Here is a 19964-nt window from a genome sequence, read left to right as displayed (position 1 = left end):
TACGTTATAATTACGGTATGTAGTAGTTGAATAACTCCAAACATCCTCAGAGCACTCAGCCTATTGCCAGCCTTGGGATATAGGTCAGAGATACTTGCTTTATATTAAATATATATATGCAGAAAAAAAGATGGGTGGGTGTGCTGAAAGAGCTAGCACTCAAACTTCAGGAATGGACTAGTTAGCAAGAGCCACGATGGTCCAGAAAAAATATTGTTTAACTGATCTGGGAGACCTGGGTTCAAATTCTGCCTGACCCATGGATGGCCTTCTACAATCCACTTTCAACTCAGTTCAACAGGCACAAATTGGGGCAGTGATTTTCTGAGGGCCATTGCAAAGAAGTCCTTAAAGTGATATATTAAATCCAAGAAAGGCTAAAGGGATAAGACAGGGATGTATTGGTAGAGTTCTAGGTGGTCTGCAGTAGATCCTGCCAGAGTTTTCAACTTCTAGCTGCTTAACAATAACTATCCTAAAGTAAACTTTTCCCACTTAAATTAGGAGGTAGAGATTTAATTTTATTTTTAAAAGCAAACCAGAAGTGGACTGTTTATTTTTTTGAAAGGATAGTGAACTCAGTTCAGTTCTGGTACCAAAAATGAAATTCCTAGGCTCAGAAAGCACTCAGAATTTCCCTGCTCATTATTTTTTAACATGTGTCTTTTGTACCTGGCTGGTAAATCTTGGGGCTCTAATAAAACACACACGCGATTCAACAAGCCTGAAGACTACTCGCCCTTGCTGTAAGTGTCATGACTCCTGTGGAAACATCTTGGTGGGACTGGTCAGAGGAGTAGGAGGAATGGGACAAGGGCAGGGAACTGGAGGAATCCTTGGGATTGACCCAGAGGGTTGGGCAATGCCAGTCTGGACCCAGTGGAGTGTCCTGGCAGACTGTCAAAAGAAAACCCCACCTCGGTGCCACTGGACATCCCAAGAGACACCCTGAAATTCTTTGCCTTGCCATCCTCATACGTGGGTACATGCATAATGTAGTTTGAACTGCGTAAAGGCAGTTTGATTTGGCTGTACCCATTCTTCACCTTTCATTCACTGTTAACTTAGGAATAAGCTGTGTTAGATGCAAAGGTGCATCTAAATATTCAGAGGATGCAAGCTGATGTGTTCGAACATCAGGAAATATCTATTCCACCCACCCACATTTAAACAGGAGGATGTCAAAATATTGAAAACCTTGATGCATAACAATAACCTAAGCAAAAAATGGGATGTTGTAGTAATGCTTTTGTGGAAGGATAGTTTGTGTTAACTTTTGATAATGGCAGAAAGCACATTGTTTAAAAACATACTGCAGGAGGTGGAGAGAATAGAAATTTTGAAATGCATGGGGCTCTCTCTTGCTTCCTCAACGCATGCAATGTCATATGCCCTGCATGCAGAAGTCACAGGTTCAATCCAAGACACCTCCAGTCAGAGCAGATGTACTAATGTAGATACCAGTATTATTGTTTTTTAAAAACAAAACAAAACGCTCCATACCTTGGCATATAAGATCTCTCATCAGTATTGACAGCACCTGCTAGAGGTCTTCCCAAACTCCCTCCAAGGGACTAAAAAAAGAAAAGAAAACTGCAATTAATTACTTTTAACCAATTTAAAAACAGAATAAGCAAGATCAAATTCTTATTTTATAGGGTTTGCCTGCCAAGCCTTACTCAACAAACTTTAAAGACACTTCTCTCTTCTCCCCATTCAATGAAATAATGCTTCCCAGTACTTAGTGCAAATGACTGCAGAGAGATGAATTCATCTATTAACAAGTAAGGCTATCTGGAACATTTCAAGTGAATGTAAATTTTGGAATCTCGCATTTGTGTTACCTTATAAAACCCAGCAAACAAAAGTTTACAAAAGTCTAAAGTAATACAAATTGAATTGACAAGATTCAAAAGGGCAATATTACTATGTAATTTCATGACAAAATGCCTCTGTGTCCCCTGAACATGAACTACAATCATCAGAATATTTGCAGGCTCAACATTTTCCAGCCTATAAAATTTTAAAGTGGTACCCAACGCCCAAGTCTAGGAATTTTCTCTTCACAAACACACCACACTTCCTAAATTCATGAAGCAAAATAATGGCAGTTAGCTTAAACAATTTAATGCTAACCATAGAAGCCTCCCACTGTACATTCTTACATTATATTATGCTAACTGCTGAACAACCCAGCATTGTCTAAAAACTGTCATGCTATACTGAATGGCTAGTACTAGTAAAGAGAACTTTTGCATGAACAGTTTGATGAGTTTTATATTAATTCCCTAAGCATTTTTGAAGCATTTGTACTTTTACTTTATCTACTATTGCTTTGTGGGGACCCAGAAGGGCTATAGAAAATATTATGACACTCAATCACTATTTTGCTCCCCCCCCCCACCTAGAAAAACTAGCTATTAACACACACAACCTAAAGAAAAAGCCAATACTGTAGAGGACTCATAAAAAAGCAAAACTTCCTGAGGCTCTACAACAGCTCAATGCAACTTCTCATTAAAGCAAAGCTACAGTACGAGCTAGCAGCCACATGCCTTCACATGGAATACTCTGCTTACGCAAAGGATATACTATGAAGTTATTTCTGTTGAGGGGACATAAGGTCCCAAGCAGTACCTTTTATACAAATTCCCCTGTGATGCTTGGAATTACAGCAGTGTGGTTCATGCAGTACTGTCCCACAATTTCACTAATACTTAAATAGCTTCACTAATATTTAAGTCTTTTTGGAGTAAAAGGGGACACAGCTGTGTCATTTATTGCCACGTTCTTTTTTCTTGGTATAGCCTTTGCTTTCTTCAACAGTTCTCTCAGTTCCAAAATGTATCTTTATTGTAGCCTGTGCATTATAAGTGAAGTCTTGCGAGAAAGATTTCTCTCCAGACAATTGGCTAATTATTTGCTTGCTTCTAAAACCATCTCCCATTTTAAAAGCAACGGATCGTATTTTCCTGCGCAGAGACAAAGAGGTAACTAGTGTTTTAGCATTCTTTCTTAGTCCACGAGATCACTGAAGCGCTTATGAGCTAAAATTAGTAGGTTTTACACACAGTCTGAAAGCCAGCACAGAATGTCTCCATTGAGAGATGACAGCCCATTAGAGGAACTGTGAAGGGCCTGGCTTCAGGCCCAAAGGAGTCTTTCGGGGACAAGGTTGGGGAAGAGAGAGATCATCCCAAGTGGGCTTTTGTCTCAGGCAGCCACAGGCCAGCTGGCTTTGTCTTGGGCAAAACAGGAAGGACTACAGACCACTCACCAGAACGTGTTCTATTGAAAATACAACAATTCCTTCTCTGGGCAATTTCTGGAGTTGAATGTGGCACTTCCAAAAGCAGGTCAGGCCCTAAAGGTTACCTGAATATATAGACACAAAGACCATGTCCCTATTCTATAGGGATCTGCTCAGTGTTAGCTGTGAAACACTTAACAGTGTGTGGGGTGCCATACACATATGGCATGGCCACAGAACAAGAGAAGGTGACAAGAGATGAAACAGATGATGTTTGGATAATCAGTCATATGGAGTATTACAGTAAGCATGGGGGCAGGTTTGACTCTCACCCCCCCACCCCGGTCCTGTTTTCTATGTCTCCCTCTCTGCTATTACTTGTGAGAAGAAGGAAGGGCTTTGTCACTTTTGGTAAAGCATAACAGCCTTGCCTCAAAATTTGCTGACTTCACCTTGCTAGCAATTCCAGTGTGTAGGACAGCCTGGTGCCATTCATTCTGCTTAGATAAGCAGCAAATGCTTGTCACTAGCAAAAATGTAAAAGGTAAAGGGACCCCTGACCATTAGGTCCAGTCGTGACAGACTCTGGGGTTGCGGCGTTCATCTCGCATTATTGGCCGAGGGAGCCGGCGTACAGCTTCCAGGTCATGTGGCCAGCATGACAAAGCCGCTTTTGGCGAACCAGAGCAGCACACAGAAACGCTGTTTACCTTCCCACTGTAGCGGTACCTATTTATCTACTTGCACTTTGACGTGCTTTCGAACTGCTAGGTTGACATGAGCTGGGGCTGAACAACAGGAGCTCACCTTGTCACGGGGATTTGAACCACCAACCTTATGATCGGCAAGCCCTAGGCTCTGTGGTTTAACCCACAGCGCCACCTGTGCCCCTGTAGCAAAAATGTAAGGCGCAGAATAATTGCATTTCACAGTGCCAATGGGCTCCTCGGTTACCCAAGGATACAGTCTAGAAGAGCTCCTTTGGGGAAGGGGGAAGGAGAAGCAGCAGCTATGCTTTGAACAGTATTGCATTTTGCAACAAATTCCATCAAGCTTGTTTGACTCTAAGGGAGTCCATCCTTCACACACACACACAATCAGAAACCAAATTACCAGTAGGCTACTCTTGTGCACAGACTATACAATAGAAGAAAGGGGAATCGGTACTTAACAATAAGACACACTATCTCACCACATTCAACAAATCAATGTACTTAAAAAGGATCCTTCTTTGGTATGTTTTCTATTTTTGAAATAGAATTAAATTCCAAGTATACAAGACATGGCCAAGAGCTACACATAAGCATCATTCCATGTACTCAGGCTGTACGCCAGTGGCCTAAAATATGCACGTCCCACTGAAAGGAACAGCTTGGGAACAGCGGTGCCTTGATCGTATAAATCCTGGGTAGAGCAAGGTTTGCCACTACATTAAACCTAAGCTAAAACCATTACAACTATAATGTACACCAAGGTCATTAGTAGAAAAACCCCCATTTGACGGTCTAATAATGTCAACTAGACAGCCAGTGTGGTTCAGACTAAAACCTGGAAGACCAAGATTCAAATCCTCATTCATCCACAAAGCTCAATGGGTGACTTTGGGCCAGGCTCCATCTCTCAGCCCAACCTATTTCAGAGGGCTGTGGTGAGAAGAAAATACTGGAGAAAGTGGGAGAAATTGTATGCCATGAATTATTTGTAGTAGAAAAACAGACTACAGTGGTACCTTGGTTTACGAATTTAATCCGTTCCGAAAGTCCGTTCTTAAAACAAAGCTCTAGTTACATGTAGGTAGCCATGTTGGTCTGACGTAGTCGAAACAAAATAAAAAAATTCCTTTCAGTAGCACCTTAGAGACTTAGTTTTTTTTAACCAAAGTGTTCTTAAACCAAGGTGTGCTTTCCCATAGCAGCGGGGGACTCAATTTACAAAAATGGAACACACTCAACAGGAAGCGAAACGTGTTCTTATTCCAAGGCAAAGTTCACAAAGCAAAACACCTACTTCCAGGATTGCAGCGTTCTTAATCCAAGTTGTTCATAAACTAAGCTGTTCTTAAACCAAGGTACCACTGTAATGGTATTTAAAAGTCTCTTTTTATTTCAGGAATCTCGACATATTTGTTTCAAGGCTTTCCTTGGATTTGCTATTTTGGTTGTTTATAAAGTGTGCGAGAAAGGCAGCTCAGATTCCTGCAAATTTTGAAAATGGTGAATCAGATGCTCAAAGCCATAGGAAGTCAGGTAGAAGAGACGATATATGAAAACATTTTGCCTACATTTTACCTGCTCTATGTAGCTCTCAAAAATTGCTAGGAAATATTTTGAACCTCTTTACAAAGTGTAGGAGCTGATGGATAAACAGCTCTACGAAACTTGTGAAGGTTGCAAGGCCTAGTGTCCCCTCTCTCTTACAGTACTGGATGCAATGAAAAGCACATTTATATTAAAATTCAGTGTTTGGGGGTTTAGCAAAGTGATTTTAGGCAGCAAAACAATAGGGCAAATAAGTTTGCAAAAAAGATAACAAAAAGGAAAAAATTCAGTTTCTACCAGTGTTTTCCTCAGCAGTTCAGAAAACATAGCATAGTGCTGTCAAATTAACAATTAAAACTCTTTTACACAGCACAGCCTTACTGTGCACTGAAGTCTCATGTGACAATCCAAACTGCCTAATGCAGGGCTGGGGGGCCTGTGGAGCTCCAGTTATTACTGAACTCCTGCTACCTCCTGCCAGATTGGTCAGGGATGATGGGAGCTGTAGTCCAACAACATGTGGAAATTCACAGGTTCTCCATACCTGGTTTAACGGATGGCAGACCTAGTGCTTTGAAGGCCAAACTAGAAGCTGCGGCACCAGTTCAATGTGTCTAAAACATGGAACCATCCCAGAAATATAGAAAAAGTGGGCCCGGAGGTCCAGTTTTAACAGCAAAAGGTGTGAGAGTAGCTGATGAGTGAAGAATCATCCTTGCTAGCAACCAACCTCACCAACCCCTCACCCACGTCACCCCAGCACCCCAAACACTGAAAAGCAATGTTCTCCTTAGCTGAACTCATATACTGAAGCAAAATAAAAAAATTCCTTCAGTAGCACCTTAAAGACCAACTAAGTTTATATTTTGGTATGAGCTTTCGTGTGCATGCACACTTCTTCAGATGCACGCATATACTGAAGCTTCCTCAGCTGGGTGAAAACATTTAGGGAGGGATGAGATGAATTGCAGGGAGGTAAGCAGGGGTGCAGGAAGGATTGGGGAGTAAAACCAGAATTTCTGTATTTGTCTGTGCGACCAGGAAGGTTCACATTTGAAAACACTGGCCTGCTGCCATTATGTCCAGTTTTGCCCTAAGTGTCAACGTAGCTTGGCATTTGGCATAAAATGCAATAATAATAATAATAATAATAATAATAATAATAATAATAATGTTATTTCTACCCCCGCCTATCTGGCTGGGTTCCCCCAGCCATTAACAAGACTCAAGTGACTATTGTTGGGCTGTTTAAAGAGATCATTTTACTGCATATTTTAATCATGGACATCTATATTTTAATGTTTTGATGGGATTGTTTTGTTGTCTTGTAATAATTGGTTCTTATGTTTAATTCATCACTGACGCCATATTGGCATTAAGCAGTATTCTTCATTTAATTAAGTAATTAATATTTTCACGCCAGCGCTAATTTGGTAAAATATTTCAGGCATTCCTATCAAGGTAGAAATGTCCGGATTTCACTCTGCCACCACATCTCATGAGCTGGTGAAGACTTTCATGGCACCAATTCACAGATAATCCTTTAGTTGGATTCTAAACGTTTCACTGCCAGCGTGAAGTTATTCAATCCATTTGCTTAAAAGATCTGCAGGTGTTATTTTCCTTTCACTATCATTTTCTGGCCATTTTCCCAAGTTCAGAATAATAGAAATAAATTTAGATGGTGGGGTAAGTGTTAGTACTGTCTTACAGGGCAACATCTCCCTGGGAATTCTATTCCAAAATAAAAGTATAGTGCATCAGCTTTCTCCTTTAAGACACATGCGAGTGACAAGGCGAAGAATAATCAGGCCCCCTCACATGTATTTTAAAGAGGGAAACGGCAACTATTCTCTCTTCCCACGCATCATTGCAAGATTAAAGCCTAAATGGATTGCTGGCTCCTCCTCTGCTATTCAGTTATTCTGGGCCCAAAGTGGAGGATGCATCCGTTCTCTGCCTCTTCTAATATGTACGTTTACCCCTGGAGTCAGGCAGCTCTCTTTCTTTACAATCATCGGCACTTCTAGAGCAGAATCATCATGTTTTCCCTTCTATCAGATGTTGCACTTCTTTAAGCCTCCCCTAGTTTCCCAAGTGCAGCACTGCTTGTTCCTTTAATATGCCGTGGTTCTGCTTTAGCACGATTCAAAGATCAAGTTCACAATGATGGAGATAGCTAGAGATATATCACAAGGTTAGTTTGCAAACCACTTACATAAAGGACTATACATATACACTTTATTGGGCACTTGTAGCTATGCTTTGCATTTCATTCTTAGCTCTATTTGCTTCTTTTCCTAGTGAAGGTAGAAAATCATTTAAAGCCCACCACAGCAGAGAGCAAAGTGCTGAAGTCCACCCTACTACACCACTACAGGAATATCCAACATGAACCACAGGTGTCATGCAACAATGGGGAAAAATAAGAATGAACAGAGACAGGTCACTGCCCATTTCAGGCAGAAAGTCCCTCCCACCTTAGGTAGGTAGGGGAGAGTGTGCAGAGATAGACATGACAGCCCAATTAACATGGCCTGCAATGTGTGCAATGGTGCACAGATGAGGATAAAAGGTCGTTCTCACCTTACTACTTCTGAAGAGCAAAGTGCTTTTTTAAGAAGACAGAATACAATAGCATTTGTTTTGTATTTTATCTCTTGACAAGGGGTGGGATTAGACATTGCAGAAGATACGTGACTGTTATGAAACAGAGCAAAACCATCTAGCCCCAGCCTCTATTGACGTTGCAAATTGATAAGATACAGTTTTATGTTGTGTGCTTTGGAGTTGCTCTGAAGTTCAAACTTGCAGGGCTCACATTTCACAAACAGCAATTGATTAGAGATCTGGTGTCCTAATGCTGCTAAATATGTATATGCCTGGGAAAGAATGCAAAAGCAGTCATGATAGTACTTAATTTGTATTTTCGGGTGGGGAGGGGGGAAGATCTACAATTCCTACCACTGAAACCGGTTATTTAGGATGTTGGAAATGGGCCAAATGGACAAACAGATGAAATTACACGAACAATTTCTCTCCACAAAAGCAACTTTTGGTTAGGCGTTTGAATTATTATTTTGATTTGGAATACTTATAGACATTTATGCATTTGAACATTTGTGGCCGAGAGGGGCTCGAAGCAAATTGTTTAGCACTCTGTCCACAAATTCTCACAGCCGCTCTCGCTCTCTCCATATATGACTGCACTCTGAATGTCCCTTTCCTTGGTCCATTTCAATGGGTGCCATTTATGGAGGCAGGGGGAAAAGCCCAGAGGTGTCACTTCATCATTTTTGCTTAAAAGACATTACAGGGGCCACATATGGAGGACAAGTGTATATCTAATCTCACCCTAGATGTGCATGCTGAGTAAATGCATTTGCTGTGCAAGATACTGTTAGTTCATAAAATTCACACTTAACAGAGGGGTTAGCAATATGTCACAATACTAAAGCCATACAAGTAAAGGCCAAAAGCCACTTCTTGGTATTATTATTATTATTATTATTATTATTATTATTATTATTATTATTATTATTATTTCACTCAGAATTTGCCAGGAACAGGACCTAGCTAAAAGGCTATTCTAACTTCACCCAGTGATAGCTGCTAGAGAAAGGTATTTACCAATGACAGATTTCTTACCTGCAACTAGTGACATTCGAGTGGTTACCAGTATAGTCACAGTTCTGAGTGTGCAGAAGCCCAGATCCCATTGGCGTCACTGTACAGAGACTACAGAGGAGGAATTTCCCGTTCTGTTTAAAACCTGTATGCATTTGGCTACATAAAAGTTCCATCTTTCTAGTTTGCCTTGCAGATGTACAATCAGTATCTTACTCAGATGAGAAACAATGCAGTTCTAATTAATTCTACTCAAAAGTAGTCCTACTGAATTCAAGGCAAGTGATTCCCAGGCAAAAATGAATTAAGTGTATATTTAAAAAACAAATAGATAGATAAGGCAACTAGAACCTGTACAGAAAGGCTGTTTCTGATCAGATGGGTCTGCAAGGAATGCAACCTCTGACAAACAGCTCTGCCAGTGATAATGGTAAATGCCAGGATTTTCATTTGTTAATTAATTCTTGCAGCTCATGCTGAGCTGTGGCTGGCAGAGTTACTGTTTGGGGAAACATGCACAATTGAAAAGAAAAGGTTGGTAGATTTTCATAAACTCTTTGTTGGCAATGAAATCAATTTTGCACCATTTATTTCATTTTGTGTTTCAAGTGTTTAGATCAAGTAGGTTCAGGGATCAAAAAGCCATGCACATGGCAGATTTAAGTGCTTCATTGGGTGGCTGTTGTTTCCAGCTTCCTGGGGGAAAATATGAAGCATAATGAATCTGCTTCTTTCTACTTCTCAAATAGCAAAAAAGTGTGGGGGGGGGGTAGTGACAGAATGGCTGCATTCACACTTCATGGTAAGCCATAGTTAATGGTTTACTATAAATGTGCAGATGGCTCTCGCTGCATTCTTCCCCAGCCTGAACGTGAGTAACAAACCATGATCCCTAGCTTAGCATCATGTCTGAACTGAATATTGTTGTTTGTACAAAGTGATCTTTGTCTTAACTATTAACTATGCCAAAAATGAAGTAATATATTTTAAAAAGACTTATGGAGAAAGCTAATTTTTGGCTTTTGATCCTGCAGTAGTAGCTCTACTCTCTTCTGTTTCTAGGCCTCATCCATATCCTTTCCCTTAAAATGTGCTTTAGCGTTTTAGTACCAAAGGAAACGATATGCTAAAAATTAAGTCAAAAATCATCTATATGTAAATCACACACACACACACACACACACATATCACAGGGGACCTCAGTAGCAACTATCCCTAGAGTGAAACTTGTCCAGTGTCACTTAGATTTCAGCAAGAACATAACTCAGGACTTGCTGTTCACACACACACACACACACACACACACACACACACACACACACACGGCAGAAAATGTGATGAATTAATGGCCCTGAGACTACACCATGTTCCATTCATAGGGAAAGCTAACAGAAGAGAAAAGGCAACTACTGAAACTCTTCGTTCCAAAGGCATCTGCTACTCATTCCCCTACAAACAGCAAATTACATAGCTATAAGGAAATTACCAATGAATCACCCCCATTTCAAAGTGACTTGTGATTTTTAGCAAAAACAATGCAAACATGGCAAAGCTAAGAGACCACGGCATTTTCTGGCCTTCCAACATTCCAGGTGGCCTTGGTGGTTAGGAGTGTCTATTTCCAACTATGGTTGGTTTGCCAGCTACAGCCCCTTTTGGAAAGAGATGACTTAGCCATGGTATTCCATGCTCCAGTAACTTCCAGATCAGATTGTTGCAATGTGCTCTATGTGGGGCTGCCCTTGAAGACAACTCAGAAACTTCAACAGGCACAAAATGCAGCAGCCACAATATTGGCTGAAGATTCCTATGGAACTCATATAAACCCTGTACAAAACAGCTGCATTGGCTATTTGGCTGCCAGCTCGTTTCCAGACCCAATTCAGGAGCTCAAGCAAGTGTGTAAAGCCCTAAATGGCTTAGTCCTAAATATCTGAAAGGCTGCCCTAGATCCTCTAAGTGTTAAGATCAGTAGAGGGCTTTCTTGGTAGTTCTACCTTGCTCAGAAGTTTGGGTGGTGGTGGTATGGGACAAGGCATTCTTATTTTTATTTTTTTATTTTATTTATAAGCTTTTACAATATACAAAATAAAAATAAATTTAAATCACAGACAATCATTCTCTTATTTTGACTCCCCACACCCTTTTTCTGTGGCTCCTTGTTTATATTTTAATTTACTGCATATCCAAATTATACTACATTGTTATTTACCCTCTATGTTACTTATATGTTGTTGTTGTTTTTTTACTGCACATTGTTTGCTTTAACCCCACTAACGTCTTTATTTGTTTATAATAACTTTGTAAATATACTATAAATGAGTTCCATTCTTTCTTAAAAACTTGATCTGATTTCCAGCTTCTTTACTACACAACTTTTTGAGAATGCTGGCCTTTGACAGGGTCCACTCTATTCCTGAGACTATTCTGTTTCATCTGTTTTCATTTCTGAATTTTATACTGTTTTAACTAACCGTGGGATCTGCTGGTGAAGGGTGGTAATAAATTTACGGCAATTATCCTGATGATTCGTTGAGGGGCCTTCTGAGCCAAGGAAGAATAAAGTTTACCCTGTCCAAGTATAACTATTGGTTTGCCTGCATTATGTATCAATATTAGCTACAAAGTAGCAGATTTCACCAACAGGTGAGTTGCTGCCATGTTCATTTTATCCTGTTACAGTACTTTGCTTCATCAAATTCTGGGTGTTACTACACAGTTTCTCTATGAAGTTCTCTGCAAGATTAACAGAAAAAGGACAACCAATGAAGGTTGCTGACTTGCAAGGTGATGAATAACAGAAAGAAATGCAACCCAGGAAAAACCTTTTGTGGCATCTAGATCATCAGAAACGAGGCGGCACAAACCCCACAGATCTATTCCACAGAAGTGTGGAAAGTTCACAAACATATTGGTCACTCGGTGGTGACCATTTCCAATGCAAGGAAAGTGAAGAGATTAATTGCCTGGAGGGTCCTCTGAAGACTTTATATTCCAGAGATACAGATTAACTGCACAAGATCAAGAAAGTAGTGGCAACAGAGTCAGTTAACTTGTGTGTGCATGAGGTCATGCTGAACTCACTTCAAGGCAAAGAATGAGAACACCCCTTCCTAACTCAATCAAGAGAAAACAAAGCTGAGCTGAGATCAGTCTATTTTATCAAGCTATTCTGATCTTTTAACTGGAAGGCCAAATACCATTCAAAAATGTCGTCAGGGTTTCCAAGCTAACACCCTTGCTTCCCTAATTCTGCTATTGCTCCATTTATTGATCCCCCTCCCCGCTATTTCAGCCAAGGCAACTAAACTCATATCATAAAACAATCCAGCAAACACAACACAGAGCAAGAGCACTTATTTACATCATCCTTAAGGTTCTCTGGAGCCTTTTTTCAGGCCTGTATAGAGATATCAAGGATTGACCCTGGAACTTTTGGCCTGAAAAGTATATGCTCTGCTCCTGAGATTCAAAGGGGAAACATGGGACATTTTGCAAGCTAAACAATCTTGCTTTCCTATGCAAACATCACAATGCGGAGAAAACCGTGAAGCCAGCCAATGCCTCTACATGGCTCCATTCTTATTTCAGACATAGTTTAGCTGATGTTAAAAACCAGATATCGTCCAGCCCTAACACAGACACTTCACCGTGGATTAATTTCTCAGACTGTTTACACTGAAAGCTTGAAATGCAGCAAGAGTTGGGGAGGGGGCACCCACTACACATAGGGCTGGAGTGCCAACCTGACCTCTGAACGATGAAGATTAGCAACAAATGGACATTGTATTGCCAAGTAAGTGTGTAGCTTAAGCTGTTATGGACCGATCAATCTACAGACATTGTTTGATTCTCCCTTCAAGGTTATGCATAATAGGTTAACAAATTAACCGGAATAGCTCAAGGTTGAATGGAAAGTCACTTCCACATTTAGCTTTAAAATGTACCTATGATAAGGCAAAACAAGTACTATCACAAAAGTCAACACCCAGTACACAGTGATTATTAGGATGAGTCACCAAAGAGAAGCATGGTAATATTTTATCACCCCACTGCAAACAAGTCAAATGCATTTAAAGACTCCCTGTATAAAACATCTGCCTTCAGTAAGAACAGCTATTTACTTTGAAATTGTATGCTTCCCCATCCAAAAAGCCAGAAAAGGAACAGTCTTAAAGCAAGGAAAGATACAAAATAGCAAGTAAACAAGTAAATTAAAATCATTTATGGCTTAAACCCTGGCTATTAAGTGTAAACCTAAAGAGACTTTTGATGAACTGCCAAAAAAAAAAAATCAGGACCAAAGAACAGGTAGAGCGCCGCCCTGGCATCTTTCTTGATGAAAGGCTTTATAGGTTGCCCACTGTGATCATAGAAAATGAGCCATTATCTAAGCTTGTAGGTATGTAAGCTTGTAGTGATGCAGTATGTCAAGGTACAGAAGGACTCTCCAACATGGTTAAACTTATGAAGTAGCTCACAATTATACAGAATCTGCAAAGGGGGTTCTAAACCTCTGGTATCAGCAACAAACCTTCTAGTTCAGATTAATTAGGGACTGGACACCACCTATGTTAAGATGGTAACTCATCCTGATCTTGGCAACGTGATCAGCCACATCATGTATATAAATCTCATCTAAAAATATTATGGGTAATGAATGGCAGTCCTTTAACAATGGGCTCGATCCAGACAGCCTTTTGGTGCCACATTTCAAGGCACATATCTAGGCTTTAAACTTCTGTGTTTGAGCGTTTTTTGCATGTTTTTTTGTCCCGGTGGGAAAATCCACGTTTGCTACTGAATTGGCATAAGCGGCAATTGAGTTTTTGGCGAATTACCGTTTGCTCCAGTTCAGTGGACCTGGATCTGTAAAGCGTGGTGCAAAAGGAAGCCTGGGTGTGCCCCAACAGTAAACGGCAACAGTGAATATATCAGGAGCACTGTTTGCCTCAGTCTTCAGAAATAAAGCTCTCTCAGTGTGTGCATGCATACTGCCTTGCTCAAAGCAAGCTTCTGATCACGGAGGGCTAAAAGGTGTTTGAAGGTCATCAAGCTTGGTTTCAACAACTCAGCACTCTCCATTCTCAGACACCCTTATCAGATTATCCCATATCAATTAAGCCATTGTGCTATATGCAGAGAGCAACGTGAGCCAGGTACATTATGTCGGAATTGCCCATAGTTGCACACCGTAAGTGCATAGCACACCTATGTGGCTTAAGTAAGCTATTCTACACATTACGATGATCAAGGTTCACTTGATCCTAAAATATTAATACCAGGTTATGTGAAACTGCTAACTTTAGGCATGGATTTGGAAACGGTCAACTTCTTGACAGCTGCAAGGACCTACAAAACAGCACTCCAACCATAGCTGATTAGTTTGATAAGATATGGACCATCATAACAATGATTAAATGACATACTACAGAAGACCATGGAAAGTCAAGTACGTTTATGGAAAGAAGGTCCCTTTTGTGATGTATTGGAACATACTGACAATAAAATGCCCAAGTCATACAAGACCTTCACTTTATTGCAAAGATATAGATAATGACTCATGCATGTACAAAGTCCATGTGAATACTGAACTCGGTATCTTAATTTAAAAAACAAGGTTACCTGTCAATCTAACTAGAAAGGTGATGTCATCTCAATTCTCTAAATGGTTAATGTCTTGCTTGTTGTTGGTTTTTAAAAGCAATTTTGTCAAGTCAATCCCAAAGCAAAAGAAAAGAAAAAGCCGTATCTGTTTGACTCTTGAACTTCCTTTTTCTTACAGCCAACAGCAGCAGCTGGACAACCCACTCAAAATCCCTTGATTAATATGGTCAAGAATAATATCTCGAGGGATGAGGGCCCAGAATTCTTTCGACTGATACGTGTATATGCATTTGGGGGCAGAGAGGCAGAGAGAAGATGTCACTGACCACAAAAACAAACAATCTCTCTTGTTGCACAAAACTCTTATTTCTCTCACATGAGAACTCCTCGTATCTGCATAGTTTCTATCTCATTTCAGACCAACACCTTCTCTAGACTTGCCATGGGAGGTGCTGTAAGCTCAGCCAAAAGTAAACAGGGAGCTGGAAGATAATATGCTGAAGATAAGCAGCTATATAGTTGTGAAGAGCTGTTGTCATCCAGGAACTCAAAATAGCTTCCCTCTTATGAAACGTTTGGGTACAATGCTTGAGAAGCCCAAGGATATAAACCTACCTGAGATATATCACAGCATTGGAAGCTACTGTGATTGGAAAATGTATCTAATTCAAATATTTAGCAGGATAAGTGGTTGCACCACCTGAGATATGCATGTGGGTAGGATTGCATGTCTGAATGTTCTCCCCTAGCTTCACACCTCTCTGCCTATGCAAACTAGCACGAGAGATGAGGCTTCTTTCTGAAGTTACATGCACACCACACATTTACATCATCTGGCTTCCCCCTAAGTATCCTGGGAACTGTAGTCTATTAAGGGTGCTAGGAAATATAGCTCTGTTGGGGGAGAAACTATAGTTCCCAGGATTCTTTGGGGAAAGCCATGTGCTTTAAGTGTGTGGTGTAGGTGGAAAAAGAGTCTTTGATCTGATGTGCTAACTTTGCATAATTAAGAGAATTATCAGGGCTGGGGATTCAAAAGAGTTATTGTATGAGAGATTTCAGCAGCCCAGAAATATGCAACCCACCAACAGAAGCAAGTTGTTCCTATATTGCACAACCTGGCAATGTCCTACAAAGGCTTTTCTGAGAATAAAATAAGAAAGGGGGATGGAGGAACTGTTCTGCAACCACTTCCAATTAGGGTTATATCAGATGTCACATCCACACAATACATTTAAAGCACTCTTATACCACTTTAGCAAACACGGCTGCCCCCAAAGAGTCCTGGGAACTGTGGCTTGTTAAGTGTGCTGGGAATTGTAGCACTATGAGGGCTCTCCTAGTAACTCTCAGCACCCTTAAACTAGAGTTTCCCAAGATTCTTTGGGGAAAGCAATAACTGCTAAAGTAGTATAAGGCAGCTTTAAATTTATGGGGTGGGTGTGACCAGAGTTTTCAAATGCAGAGGATGGGTGTCTATTCCACCTGAAAGTGTGTAACAGGAGAGAGGAAATATCCATAATATACGCTCAATACATACTTTCCATGAGCCACTAATATTTCCCCTCCCCTTCCTCTTATTTGTAAGCCTGTTTTAAACCCACACTGGCCTAGAGATAAGTTAAAAGTAACATCAGAGAGAACATTTTGAAAAAGTCCACTAGTGGGAAGCTCAGCAGCTTACTTTTCACTTAGCTAATGCATTTTTCGGCAAGTTTTTTAGTCAGCGATACTGAGTCATATGCAGAGAGTCCAAAAGTAGGGGGGTGGGGTGGAGTGGGGGTGGAAGAAACTCCTCATACCAAAACTCCTACTTACTGAATGAATCTTTTCAATTTGTTTTAGCGTTAACTTGATGAGATAGCCCAAGCAGAGGAAGAAATGCTGGCCAGGGCACTGAATAATGCTGCTCCCTCAAACAGACAGCAATCTAATTTAAATCAAGTTAGAAAACTGAGCTGCTCCTGTCGATCAAAATTTTTCAAGCAAATACGCAGGCTCACAGAAAATATTTGTTACAAAATGATCCTTGTGCAAATAGAACCAAACATACATATAATTTTCGCTCCCCTTTTCCAAGACTTAAATGACAAACACCACAAAGCTCTTGATCCTCCCATAAGGTTCAGCCTTTGGATTTTTTAAATGTATTGTGAATTAAGCTTCAAGTGTTATCTAAAGCAACCATAAATATGAGTTTGAGGTTACTAAAAAACCGAAGGGAAAGCAATTTACTTTTTTTCTAGACTCTTTTTAAACAGGAATATGATCAAGCATTACTCTCAAAAACATTTGAAAATGTGTTGTATTTAGAAACCATGCTGAAGTAATCATGACATCCATGAAATGAAATATACAGTATAGTTCAACTTGTTAACATTTTAAAAACTGGTAACCTAGCCAAAGCAGACTCAAGAGACTGAAGTCGGGAGCCAGAGTCAGGAAATGTCAAGAATTCAAAGTGTGCATAATGCTGGCTTGTGCACAAAGAGATCGAGACAGTACGCAGGAAGGGAAGTGAAGCTTGTGATGGCCCAGACAGGAAAATGAAGCAGAATATTAGTACAGTATTGAGAAGCATACCCACCAAGGAAGAACTGGCTGGGTAGCTTCCTGTAGATACCCTGGCAAAAAGGGAGGAAACTATATGCATCTCAATACACAACCAATGTTTGCCGAGAAATCATCAGTGGCATGATACAGAAGTCACTGGTAAAACAGATCTGGACTCCACAATGCTGGTGGCTTTTAGTTCATATAAAGACTCCTGAAGACAGCAAAAAGTCTTCAGGCTCATTCTCAAGTTACTCCTAGAGATGGGATGGAGTTGCAACATGACAGACTTCGTTTTTGTTAAACAACTAACAAACTGCAACTAACTACTGCAGAAGATTCTCCAGTTTGGAAATGCCCCCTGAGATGTGCCCGCCTCCATCATTATTAACTTTCAGGAGGAATCTGAGAACATTCCTGTTTATCCAGGCATTCGGTGACTGAAGGATACTGTTCCTGCCAACCCTGGGATCACTGGATGGAAGAGTGGTTTTAACCTCAACTGCTTTTAGAATGTTCTTAACTGTAATAGTCTTTCAACTCCTTTACAGTAAATGCATTTGCTATGTTTATGCTTTGTGTTTGTTCCTAAATTGTGGATTTGTTTGCCACCCTGGGCTCCGCTCCCTTGGAAGGTTGGGATATAAATTTAATCAATAATAATAATTTGACAGTAACTGCCGAGGCCATTTTCACAGCTCGTGTTGCTGTGCAAAGAGGTCAAATAAGGCAACAGTCACCATCCTTGCTGGCCTCAAAAACTATGATCACAAGGGACGTCAGACACTGGCCTCGAGATATCATTAACTTTTGTTTTCAGTTGCTGCAGCTTGCAGGTTTCTAAGAAAAGCTATAATTAGGTGGCTTATTAATGAAACAGCTTTAATATTGGCAACTCGGGGACAATTATTTAGAGTGGACAATGCAGAGCATGCTGTGCATTACTTTCAACTATATAATTGCATGCGGAAAAATATTGCTGAGCAATTCCACGGTTCACAAAAATGCAACAGTGGAGCATGGTGAAGCTTTGTCCATTGTTTTTTTTAAAGGATAATAGTCAACAAACTTGAAAATTGTTGTGTCTTTACATGTAAACCACCAAACATGCTGTAGCAACATGCTGATACATGTGTATCATAAAACAGAAATAATCCAGTGCAAAGAGAACTCTGCTGTTACTGTTCTTGGAATGTCCTGTGGTGGGGGGTTTTATTGTTAATGCTCTGTTGGAACTCCAGGCAAAATGAAACTTCATGAAATTGCAAAAGCTCGCTCTGGTTTTCCCCTATTGCAGCAGTGGTGAATCTCTGGCCCACTGGCCAAATAAGGTCTGGCACAAATCCCAGTCCTGCCTGTTCCACACCCACCTGAACGACCTCACGTCTCACAGAGAATTGTGAAAGTCATTATCTTCTGGTGCATGTGACCTCCAGAGCATCTGAAGTTAAATTATCCTCTATGTCAAAGAAACAAAGCAAATGAATTGCCCTTCCTCAGGTTTAAAACATGTGAACGGGCATCAGTTTGAGGAACCTCACTAAAATTCAAAACACACATATACTCCACAGGCCACCATTTTTACCCCGATTCCCTACTTTGTGCTTCATCTTTCCTGCAGTAGCGGGAGTTGAATAGAACAAAAAATTAATTAAAAAAAATCCATCAGAGATTCTGAAAATGTGCCGTTTAAATCTTTACAGGAGACAAGAATTTGCCAGCACATGCTGGCTCCTTGCTGCCAATTCTACTGTCAAGAATTCCTAGACAGAAAATAAGATCTGTGATTAATACTTGGCATACTGTGGTTCCGTTTCTGCAACAGATTTTATCCACACTGCTATTTCCAATAGGACAAAACAATAATCTGCCTAGGCTAGGATATTATCTTGTCCATGTGTATCAGCATGCAAAATCATTAACATTAGTCAGCTGCCAAGGTGCTGTCAACAGATTTCAAACAAAACCTCAGTTATTGATAACTGAAAAGTTCCTGATCTAAGTTTACTGAACGGGACACCATCAAACACCAGCATCTGAATTTAAAGACTGCTTTGTACACGTCTTCATGCTCTCACAGGACAGCAGCTTCAGAAGATCAGCAGCAGCATAAAAGCTTCCCTGCATCACAGCTCATCCTCCAAGACCTCTCGTCCCTTGCAATGTGCCGCTACAGGAGGGCACTGTTGCAGGTTGAACTCTCAGTTCGGGGTGTGTGTGTGTGTGTAGTGATAGTAATACATTTTATTTATACCCCGCCCTCCCCCGCCAAGACCGGGCTCAGGGTGGCTAACACTGGATATAAAGCAATTGATTAAAATACAGCTTAGAAACAAGATTAAATACAACATTAAAATGCAGTCTCATTTCAATAGAAACTCAAATCAAAAACTGTTTGTGGAAGAAAATGTCAGATCTTCATCAGGCCAACTATCCAGACTGGTCCTACATGGGCCAGAAAAAGTCCCCAAATACAGTGGTACCTCTACTTACAAATAACTCTACTTACGAATGTTTTCTACTTACGAACAGAGCTCCATCTGCCATCTTGGATGCGGTTTAGATAGGATTTTTTCTACTTACGAATTTTTAGATAGGGTTGCTTTGACTTATGAATTTTTCTCCCAATGCATTCCTATGGGATTCGACTTACAAATGTGCGTTCGGAA

The 19964-nt window shown here is 40.4% G+C and overlaps 1 protein-coding gene across 13 annotated transcripts in view; it reads right to left on the bottom strand.

The window, feature by feature from the left end:
* Positions 1 to 19964, bottom strand: part of RAP1A (RAP1A, member of RAS oncogene family) — a 94221-nt gene that overhangs the window by 40209 nt on the left and 34048 nt on the right. For 12 of the 13 annotated variants that reach the window (XM_088674380.1, XM_088674373.1, XM_035124225.3 and 9 more), the window contains one exon: positions 1504 to 1574. The exons of the other annotated variant lie outside the window; for it this stretch is intronic. The gene's annotated coding sequence lies outside the window, so the exon portion shown is untranslated. The remainder of the gene's footprint in view (positions 1 to 1503; positions 1575 to 19964) is intronic. 13 annotated transcript variants of the gene reach the window in all.

The sequence above is a fragment of the Zootoca vivipara genome, chromosome 7 (genome assembly GCF_965207765.1).
Source record: "Zootoca vivipara chromosome 7, rZooViv2.hap1.1, whole genome shotgun sequence".
Taxonomy (NCBI): domain Eukaryota; kingdom Metazoa; phylum Chordata; class Lepidosauria; order Squamata; family Lacertidae; genus Zootoca; species Zootoca vivipara.
The sequence above is the reverse complement of the archived record's forward strand: the minus strand, read 5'-3'. Positions and strand labels throughout refer to the sequence as shown.